The 11,134-nt window shown below is 44.2% G+C and overlaps 1 protein-coding gene across 2 annotated transcripts in view; it reads right to left on the bottom strand.

Moving 5' to 3' along the window:
- ASIC2 (acid sensing ion channel subunit 2) overlaps positions 1-11,134 on the bottom strand; it is a 1,130,491-nt gene that overhangs the window by 314,950 nt on the left and 804,407 nt on the right. The gene's annotated exons all lie outside the window — the stretch shown is intronic.

Raw genomic sequence — 11,134 nt, 5'->3', positions numbered from 1 at the left:
AGCCAGGAGCCAGGTGCTTCCTCCTGGTCTCCTATGCGGATGCAGGGGCCCAAACACTTGGGCCATCCTCTACTGCCCTCCTGGGCCACAGCAGAGAGCTGGACGGGAAGAGGAGCAACCGGGACTAGAACCTGGGTCACATATGGGATGTGGGCACTGCAGGCAGATGATTAGCCAAGTGAGCCACGGCGCCGGCCCCTGGTTCACTTTTCAAATGGCCTCAACAGCCAGGGCTGGGCCAGGCTGAATCCAGGAGCCTTGAATTCCATCTATGTCTCCCATGTGGGTCCTCTGCTGTCCTCCCTGGCACATTAGGGAGCTGGATTGGAAGTGGAACAGCTGGGATTTGAATTGGCAACCATATGGGATGCTAGAACTGCAAGGAGTTTACCCACTACACCAAAACGCCAGACCCATAAATATGAATATTAAATATAAAGGAGTTAGCAACAGGTAATTTTCATGAAACTTGAATAGTGGTCTATCAGGATGAGTATAATGTGTTGAGGGAACCGGGGCAGGGGGTGGGGTGGGCGGTGTTCTTCTTTGATGGGTCTGAGAGCTATCACCATATAGTCTCTCTTCTTTCGGCTGAAGTTTCCATTCGTTTTCTTTTTTCATGCTAATTTGTGGAGAAGTATGTGACCTCTGTCCCCAGGAGCCAACCTTTGAGCCAGGATCTGAGACAAGCAGAGGTGGCACCACATCACTACACTGGAGACATCCAGATATCCTGTGTCCACGAAGCCCAGCTCTGTGATGTTCACTGCCTCCTCCTATGTGGGTCTCTGAACTCCCATTGGTGTCTTGTTGGCCTGTGACATCCGCTTTCTGAGTTCAGGCCACCACAGTAATTAATCTGTCTCCCTCTACCAGCCACCCTTGCCTATCCTTAATTTTTGTCTGTGTTTGGGCTTAAATACCTGGTCTCGGTTGTAACCTTGGCAGTGGCCATAAAGTCAGCAGAGAAGTGGAGCCGAGCACACCTTTCTACCCAATTTGCTGTCCCATAAACATAACAAAACTCTCATTAAAATAGTTAAGCCTAATAACCCTCTGCAGCAGTAACCATCTACTCATATTACAAAAAAGGCATAGAGTTAAAATAGGATTTAATGAAATATAAAACTCCAGGTACAATTAGGCATTTTATTCACAATCCCTTGACTACTGCCGTGATTATTCTTGGTCATGACTTCATCCTACCCTGTGTCTCACCCCCGCTTTGGGGAGCGCTAACCAACCAGCCAGAACCTGTCTTGCAGACAGACCCTCTGTGGCGGCTCCACGATTTAAAGCCAGGTTGGTTTGTCAGGAGCCTCCATTCAGCCTGGCTGCTCCCCCGCCCAGCCGCAGTTTTCCTCTCTGTCAGCCACTAGCGGTTTGTTTACTCTCTTTCCCTTATAAAAATCCTGGCCAAACACCTCGGGGGTTTCTACTCTGAGTTTATCTTCCCTGTCCACCCACAGCAGGAGCAGAAAGGGAGAGATTTAGTAGATTTCTGCAGGGGTGTGGACCTGCATGATTATCCAAGGAGAAGAAAGGAAGACAAGGGGAGAAGAGGGGCGAGAAGGGGAAGGGAGGGGAGGGAAATTGCACAAAGGACCAATCAGGCACGTCCCAGGTGCTGTGATGTCACCACATAAATACGTCTTCATAACAGCTTTCTCGGGTGGGTCGTGGCATCACCATTTTCTAGAGACACAGACTCTTGAAGCGTAAGTTAAACCACAGCAGATATCATGGCAGAATGCAGCCATTCACGGAGCGCTTCCTACTGTCAGGCAGTGGGCAAGTCTCGTTCTCCAGGTGAAGCAAGTGAGGCTCAGAGAGGTGATGTTCCTTGCCAAGTGTCACAAAGAGTAGGCCTCCAGGGTGGCAGAGCCAGGACTCCAGCCCAGGTATCACTCCGATGTGTCGGTAATTGTTAGAAAAGCAGAAACCCAGGGGTCTAGAGAGAGACAGAACAGACCAAGCGGGTGGCAGCACAGTTCTGGGTTTTGTGAAACCCCGTGGAGGAGGCGGAGGAGGTGAAAGCCCAACTTGCTGGGGCTTGAAGCCAGGCTCTCAGTAGCTGCTGTGGCTCTGAGAGCTGGGTTCTTCCCAGCCCTGCTGTGACGCTGCCAGGGCAGAGCTGAAGCTAGACAAGCCCGATTGTGGGGAAGTAGCTCAGGGTGCAAGTGCCGGACTGGATTAAGCAGGCTATAGAAGGCCACACACATTCCCCTCTCAGCATCCAGATGGCGTTATATGCTAAGAGCCACCACATGGCACAAGGAGGAACTTTACAAACCACAAGTCTACAACCTCCCTCTTTCATCTCCCTCCTTCTACCTTTCTTGCTTCTCCTCTTCCTTTTTCTTTTCTTCTTTCACTCCCTTCTTCATTCTCTTTCCCTCTCTCCATCTTTCTCCCCTCTGTGCCTCCCTCCCTTCTCTCTTCCTTCCCTCTCCCCTCCTCCCTTTCTTCCCCCTTTCTCTTTCCTTTCTCCTTCTCAACTCCTCCTCCCTTCCCTCCCTCCCTCCCCTCCTCCTTTTCTTCCATCTTCTCTCCCTCCTTCCCTCCCTCCCTGTCTCCCTCCTTCCTCCCTTCCTTCCTTCTTACAGCCTTGCTTTGTCCTTTTCAATCAATACTTCCTTAGCACGACAGTGCTTCAGTTGACTCACTCAATATTTCTCAGCAGCCTACAGCACTAACACATAACATTAGATTCAAAACAGCTTTCTGAACACTCCTGGAGTTAGAAAGGCTAGTTCATAAGCTTGGGAGTCGTAAGAGCTTTGAAACAGCTCACACCCTTTGAACTGGTAATTCCATATCCTGGAAGAGTTCCCTGAAGAAACTCAAAAGTAAAGAAAAAGTGCAAAGTTGTTCATAATGGGGATTTTCATAATGGAAAGAAAATAACAAATTACAACCAGCTTACCCACCCAGCAATCGGGGAATGGCCAAGCAACAAAGATACTATATCACTGGAAAATTATGCCTAGAAAAACTCATGACAGGATGCCAGTGTTTAGCATTGGATATAAAAAGTACAGAGTAAAACAGATTTCAGTGTTGGGGTGGGAATTTGGGGCAGTGGTTAAGATGCCTGCACCCCCATATCAGAGTGCTGGGTTTGAGTTCCTGCTCCACTTCTGATCCAGCTTCCTGCTAATGCACACCCTGGGAGGCAGCAGGTGATGGGCTCAAGCATTGCAGTGCCTGCCATCCATCTGGAAGATCCGAATTGAGTTCTTGGCTCAATTCAGACTGTCCCAGTTCTGGCTCTTGTAGGTATTTGGGGAACAAGCCAGCACAGGGGACATCTCCCTGACTCTCTGCCTTTTAAATAAATACAATAAATAAGTAAAGACTTTTTTAAAAAGATCATAATCCAAGCAGCACTTCTATTCTGAGGACAACTTTAGAGAAACACTTCTTTGAACACAAACAATGGTCAGAAGAGAATTAAGACAGAGTTCACTAACAATGTTATTTAATTTTAGGCAAGCAAACAGAGCCCAAGAAAGCCTAGAAAAGCCAAGCTTGGAAAACCACATTGGAATCAGAAGGCTTCTCTGCCTCTGTGAAGTGGAACCACTAGAATTTGGGCCATTACATGCTGCACCTTTTGGTCAACCTTCCCATCCTCCACACCTTGGCACTGCTCACCAACCAGAAAGATGAGGTGCAGGTACTGCCCTGATGTGGCTGACTACATACATTCCCCTGACTATGTATGTCCTAGCATGTTCCTCCTGGCTTTTGACTCTTGGATTCCTACACCAGGATTGCCATTTTAGTCTCAATCCCTTTCAAACACACACCTGACCAGTGAGTTAAATGGGGGATGGGCTGTGACCAAACGGACCCATGATGAAAACAGGCTCGGATGCTGGACTCTGCCAATGGGGAAGAGGTATCTGGATGAGGATCATCCTAAGCTGGTGCTTTCCTTGTGTCTTTTCTTATCTCTGTGCCTCTATCCTCTGCTCCCAGTCTCTGCTTGGAAAATACACTGACACAGTAGATGGATGAGTTGATGCCGGATGAGTTGCTGCAGTGCCCCCATCCCTGGCAGGACTCCCACCAGCATCCAGGGCCTGAGCACTTCTCCCAACCACAGTCCTGCTTCTCCTTTAACTGTGGCTGACTCTCCCAGGTCTTCACACTCAGGATGTTCTTTCCAGTTGAATGTTCTTTAGTGCAAGGAGATAAGGAAGAACACCCTTTGAAGAGTCAAAATAGCGGTCACAAAACCCATAGTCATGATGGCTTTAATGAATTGAAGGTGGTAATGTGGCAGACACAGTGCTAGGAATTCTGCCAGCATTATCTCATTTAGACCCCAAAGGCACCATCATGAAGCAGGTCTCATTGTTTCTATTTGCACCAAGGAGGCATCTGAGTTTGAGAGATATCAAGTGGTTGATTGAAGGTCAAGCTGAGGTTGTGCAGATGTCAAATCTTCCCCCAACGCCTGCATTATATGACACAGCTACCCAACCACTAAAGCCATGATAGCATAGAACAGGCATGGATGAGCCGTTGCCTTTTCATAGAACCTACTTACACTTACTTTATGTACAATCCTAATAACATACATGCCTTGTTATTTGTTTTTCAAGATCTCAGAAGAACAGAAATAAATGTTTTGAAAAGAAAAAGGTAGGCTTAAGATTCAGGAGTATTGATACCCTGAAAGTGTAGCCAAAGTCTGACAAATGAAGAAGAGAAAACAACTATAAAAATACATAAAAGAACTGAAAAAAAAAAAAGAGATGCAATTTAATGTTGGGATAGACTCCACACATTTCAAACAGTCCTGAGTCTTTTAGCACAAAACAATAGTTGGAACTCAAGGTGCTGACCTTGAGACATTAAGATTATATTCTGTGCTGAATGATCTGCATATGGATGGAAGAAAAGATGAGATGTATTTCAGAAGGAGTTTTAGCCAAATGGTTCTGCTAAGAAAATAAAAAATTGTGCTATTCCAAGGAATGAATAAATCTTGGACTCTTGGAAACACTACATATTCAGAAAGATGACATGTCTTAGTGAAAGAGGGTCTGAATGATGATGGTTTCATTCCCACTGATCTGTTGTTTCAGCCATCATCATGGACCAAGCTTTCCTGATAGTCACTTTTTTGAAGGCTAAAACAGTTGCTCAATGCATGGCTTAACATTCAGAATTGGTTATGTTGCTGCTGATTGTGTTGTGTTGTGGGTGTTTAGTCATTCTATAAAAGAGAGTTTCGTGGTATTTAAATGATTCTCTCTCTCTTCTGTTTCTTAAACGAAAAACAATGACAGCCTAATTCCTATCACATTTTTTCCCCTGCAGGAAGAAACAATAAAGGGGAAATGGAATTCTATCTGAGGAAACAGTTCTAATGTTCATGTCTCCATCTGAAAAGTTTTCAGGGTTTTATTCTGTAGGATTTGGAGGGTGTCAGAGCCCAGAATATCTCAATAAATGCAGTTCACCTATTAGTTTCCTGAATGCAGATGTCCCTTGAAGGTTTTTCCTGGGTTTGTTTTTCCCTTTCTCATGCCCACTCATTGATTGATATAGAGAAATGTGAAATGTTTGCCTTGCTTTGTGGAGTATTGACAAGATACCCTTCTGAATTTGGAATTCAAAGTTTACTCATGGGAAGAGATGTTTTAGTCATGAATCCTAAGTCCACTTTTTCTCTAGAAACCTTGGAGTTGTCCTTAACCAAATTCTCACCCCACCACATTCTGTCCATCTCTGTGTTGCCAGTGCTGCCTCCATCATTCTCAACCCCATGGCTGGGATCCATTCTCAACGCCACTACCTTGGTCTGCACCCTTGTGATCTGTAGCTTACAGCTCAGCCTATCTGAGCTCTGAACTGGATCCCTTACCATTGGTTGCTGTTCTGTCCAACCCTCTCCCCACTCTGCCATTCTGATTGTGTCACTGCTCTGCTTAAAACCCTTCCATGACTCCCCAGTTCTTCCTGTAGAGCTCACAGCCTGGGTGCTGCACCACACAATGAGTGACAAGGAATGTAGAGATGACCCTCCCTGCCTTTGGGGCAACAGGGAAAACTTGGGGCATTGGGAGCCCCAGCGACAGCTCGAGACTGCAGCCATTTCCCCAGTATGTTATATCATCTACTGTCTTCTTGAAAGCATGTCAGGAGATTTTGGGAAAGCCTAGCTTATAAGGCCATTCTTATCCTGGCCCCACCTACCCCACTAGCCTATCATGTGACTTCCTACTCCACAAATGCTCTGCCATAGCCATGTAAGCCTCTTGCTTTCCCAACTTACACCTGATCTCAGCCAAAGGACAAAGAAGTGTTGCTTTCCTAGATGAAATCCATATTGCATTTTTGAAACTTTATGAATTTGAACTTGAATCCCAGCTGGCACCCACCTTATTTCTTGGCTTGGTGAGCTTCCACTCATCTTACAAGAGCTTGCTCAACATTTCCTTCTCTGAAGCTCTCCCCTGCTTCTGCAAACATAGATTAATCTCTCTCTCCTCTCTGCTCCATTGCAAACTGGATGGGGGAACCTGAGCAAGTTGCTGGAACTCTTTGAGTTTTAATTTCATCATTTGAAAAATGGAGATAATAATACTTGCCTTGCAAGGTTAGTCTAAGGATTAAATAAAATAACATATGTAAAACATTAAGCATGAAGCATGACATAAAGGAAGCACTTGGCAAATATTTATTGAATAATAAATGGTAGTTGTATTTTTGCTATCAAACTTTTGCCAACACACTTATCCTATAATTGTGCAAAGGTTGTTAACTCCTTTTCAAAATTTTTCCTACTCAGTGCGATAGACTGCTCTGCTAGAGTATCAGCTCCACGAAGAAAGGAATCCTGGATTTGTCAACTGGTGTATCCTAAACATCATCAACCATGCCTGACAAGTAGCAGATCTTTATATTTGGGGATTGCTCACTTTGCTCATTTGGCTGTTGTGAGAGTCAGATGTGATAATGGATGTGAAATACTTTGAAAGTATAAGCATTTCACAAATATCTTGTAACTCTACGCCTTGCCTTTTCATTTACACTTTCAGTCTCAATGCTAGTGCTCTGTTGAGCTGCCAGCACACAAACCTGCTTGCACACTTGTGTTCCACAAGGTGACATGTGGATTCTAAGGAAGTCAGAGGCCCACATGGAATTCTAGTGCTTGTATTGGTTGGACAGAGTCAATCAAGGCAGTTTTAATTTGTGTCATTACCTTTTTTTTTTTTTTTTTGACAGGCAGAGTGGACAGTGAGAGAGAGAGAGAAAGGTCTTCCTTTGCCGTTGGTTCACTCTCCAATGGCTGCCGCGGTTGGCACGCTGCGGCCAGCGCACCACGCTGATCCGAAGGCAGGAGCCAGGTACTTCTCCTGGTCTCCCATGGGGTGCACAGCTCAAGCACTTGGGCCATCCTCCACTGTACTCCAGGGCCATAGCAGAGAGCTGGCCTGGGAGAGGGGCAACCGGGACAGAATCTGGCGCCCCAACTGGGACTAGAACCCAGTGTGCCGGCACCACAGGCGGAGGATTAGCCTAGTGAGCCGCGGCGCCGGCCATGTATCATTACCTTTTAAAATGTATGTCTTAAGAGAATAGCATTATGGATCTGTCAGCTTCAGCTCTTAGGTTTCTATGCCTGGCATAGTTTTAGGTATTTTGAATGCTGAGTCTTAGTTACCTTAGAGTGTGGCCACTCTGATCATGGAAGGGGAAGTCTTGGTGGGATTGGCAAATGAAGAGACTCAAGTGTGGGATTCACTAGCTGTGAGTTGGAAGTTCCTTAGAATAAGCTGGTTTAATGTCGTTGGTCCAACTTATGGGTAAGGAAATTGAGGCCTGAAGATAGTGACTTGGAGTCAGCCCTGGGAGTCCCCTGCTAGCACTCTTTTCTTCCACTAAACTAAAGCTCCGCTCTATATCTGAGAGAGAAGGAAGAAGAGGCATGCCAAAGAGAAAATGACCATACCTGAAAGTATCAGTAATACGAAGTCTATTTCAGGGCTCCATTTATATTTGTTTGGTGGCCTAGGTCTGTGTACAGAAATGAAGACGTGAAAATTCTTTGCACGTGAAAGTGAGTGAACAGTTTGAGGTCAAACTGATGTGTGTTCGCATACTTCATGGTTTAGATAATGAAGAGGATGGTATTTTATTATTTTTGTTTCATTTGTAGGAAATTTGGATGGAGGAATACAAGTAATATGAAACTTTTAGAAAATTAGCTCAAAATAGATTGGTGAATGGGAAACAGAGAGTAGGTAGGAAAAGGAGGAGACAGGGAGACAATTTCAGTATCTTCAGCTTGAATTGATGAGGCCTGGGCATGGTGGTGATCACGAGTGTGGAAGGAAAGGGAGGGACATGGGCAAGAGACACAGGGAAGAATCAACAGAAAACTCCTTAATGAAGAAGCAGGAGCAATTAATCAGGTGCCAGGGAGATGAAGTGCAAGTCAGGCAGGTAAACAAGGCTGATGCACACATCTCTTAAAGTGCTACAAAGACAGGCAATCTTCTTTAAATAAATACAAGTTTGCTCCATAAGAGCAATAGAATAGAGAATCAAGCTAATTAAGGAAAGTGACTCACTGGCTGTTGGCTTATTATTTAACAAACCTCCAAATTTCTGTTTTATTTCACTGAGGAAATGTTTACTGAGGGCTTAGTGATCATGCACAGTTCCTCTAAGTACCTCCCCCGCCTCTGGGGCTCAGGCCTCCCCTGGGGTCCAAGACCCCAGCTCTATACAGTGCATCTGTTTCCTTCTGCTTCCAGGACTCCCTGCTCACTCTCCTCCATCTTCTCTGACCTTAACCAAGTCATCTGGACTTGAGCTTGGGATTTTATTTCTGTCTGATTCCTACCCGCTAATTAACACTATTTAAACACCTCTCCTGATACTGCTGGTAGCCAGCCCAGCCAGAAATCAAACTATAAGTTACTGAGTTTTGCCCAATGGCTGGTAAACTGTAGGTACTCAGTAATTTCGTGTTGTTGTTGAATGAATGAATGAATTATAAGAAAGGAGGCAGAAGAAATAAAAGGAACAATTTTGACAGGTTTAACCTATATGACATCAAAAAAATTGGTTGAGCTGGTTTATTTCTGGGAAAAGACAGTACCACCTACACATCAATAACATTATGAATCGCATAATTTAGATAAAGAACCTTTTAGTGAAAAAAAAAAGATTGATAACTCTTCTGAATTAGTTAACCCATTGAGTTAACTATCCATCTTGTTCATCAAGTAGATATAGCCCAAGCTGACTGACCATAGGACATATTGAAATAGCCTTGATCAGTGATCAATTTCAGTTCACAATTGATCACACTGATAGGTCTAAGAGTTAAAGGGATCACACAAACAAGACTAGTGTCTGCTAATACTAGCTGATAGAATCAAAAAGGGAGAGAACAATCCATCATGGGAAGTGGGATACACAGTAAACTCATAGAATGGCAGATGTCCTAAATAGCACTCTGGCCTCAGAATCAGCCCTTAAGACATTCGGATATGGCTGAAGAGCCCATGAGAGTATTTTAGGCATGGAAAGCCAAGACACCCTGGAAAAAAAAAAGACCCAAATGGAAGATCTCCACGAGTGAGATCCCAGTGGAAAGAATGGGGCCATCAATGAAGGAAGTACTTTTCTCTGAAGGGAGGAGAGAACTTCCACTTTGACTATGACCCTGTCAGAATAAGATCGAAGTCGGCGAACTCAATAGGCTTCCATAGCCTTGGCAACTCATGACTAGAGCCTAGGGAGATTACTGACGCCATAAACAAGAGTGTCAAATTGTTAAGTCAACAACAGGAGTCACTGTGTACTTACTTCTCATGTGGGATCTGTCCTTAGTGTGTTGTCCAATGTGAAGTAATGCTATAACTAGTACTGAAACAGTATTTTACCTTTGTGTCTCTGTGTGGGTGCAAACTGATGAAATCTTTACTTAATATATACTGAATTGATCTTCTGTATATAAAGAGAATTGAAAATGAATCTTGATGTTAATGGAATGGGAGAGGGAGCAGGAGATGGGAGGGGTGTGTGTGGGAGGGAAATTATGGGGGGGGAAGCTATTGTAATTCATTAACTGTACTTTGGAAATTTATATTTACTAAATAAAAAAGAAAAAAGTGCATTAGAACAAAATTTTGCATTTTCTTTGTAACATTCACACACACAAAAAAAGAAATAGCCTTGATCTATAGATATTGAAAAGATTCCCTTGATTTGTATTGCTAAATTTTCTCACCACATTTTGACAAGGGATAATGAAATAATAATTGACAATTCTGTTTGATTGAATTGCTTTCTTCCACTCCCAGTGTCTCTTGGTTCTACTGCTACATCTTGGATCTTTGTCAATTCTTTTCTCTACCACTGCTTCCTTCTTTTTCTTCCTTCTCTTCTTCCTCTCTTTCTTCCTCCTTCCCATTTGCTTCCCCTTCTGCTCAGATGGGATGGGATATCTATTGTTGGTCTCCATAAACTCCAGGACCATATTAAAAGAGGGAAAAAGGAGCACTCTTTTAAAGACAAAGAGGAGATATCCATAGGTTGATATTTCGTTCCATTTTTGAAAAGCAGAGAATGAGTGGCAGAATAGAGGGGCTATGAGCTAATGTGCCAACAAGGGGAATTCCTACAAGAAGTGAGCCTCAGCTGGCTCACCAACACAATCCCTGTGCTTACAAACTGTTGTGTGTAGTGTGTCCAAACTGAATTCATCATCTTCCTCCTCTACCATCACCACCACTCCCTTCCTCCTCTTTCTCCCTAGAGTGTCCTCTTTGCCTGTAGTACTCATCCCAAAGGATGGCAACACTGACACCAAACCTGAAGCCCACCCCATGTCCTTCACTCAAAACACACTGCATGGACTTCCACTGGCACAAATAGTTTCACAGGTTCAAAGTGTGTGGCTGTATCTGTGCTCCCACCAGACTGTGAGATCTTAGAAATCATTCCATTTATTGACAGCGATATCAAAGTTGAGCTAGTTATTAGCATATGGTAACCATATACTGAAAACTTTGTTGAAAACTCTCTTATCTCTGAGGGATGTTTTATTCCTCAATTGCCATGAACCCTTCTGCCTAGCTCATGAAGTTATGTAAGA

The sequence above is a fragment of the Oryctolagus cuniculus genome, chromosome 17 (assembly GCF_964237555.1).
Source record: "Oryctolagus cuniculus chromosome 17, mOryCun1.1, whole genome shotgun sequence".
Taxonomy (NCBI): domain Eukaryota; kingdom Metazoa; phylum Chordata; class Mammalia; order Lagomorpha; family Leporidae; genus Oryctolagus; species Oryctolagus cuniculus.
The sequence above is the reverse complement of the archived record's forward strand: the minus strand, read 5'-3'. Positions and strand labels throughout refer to the sequence as shown.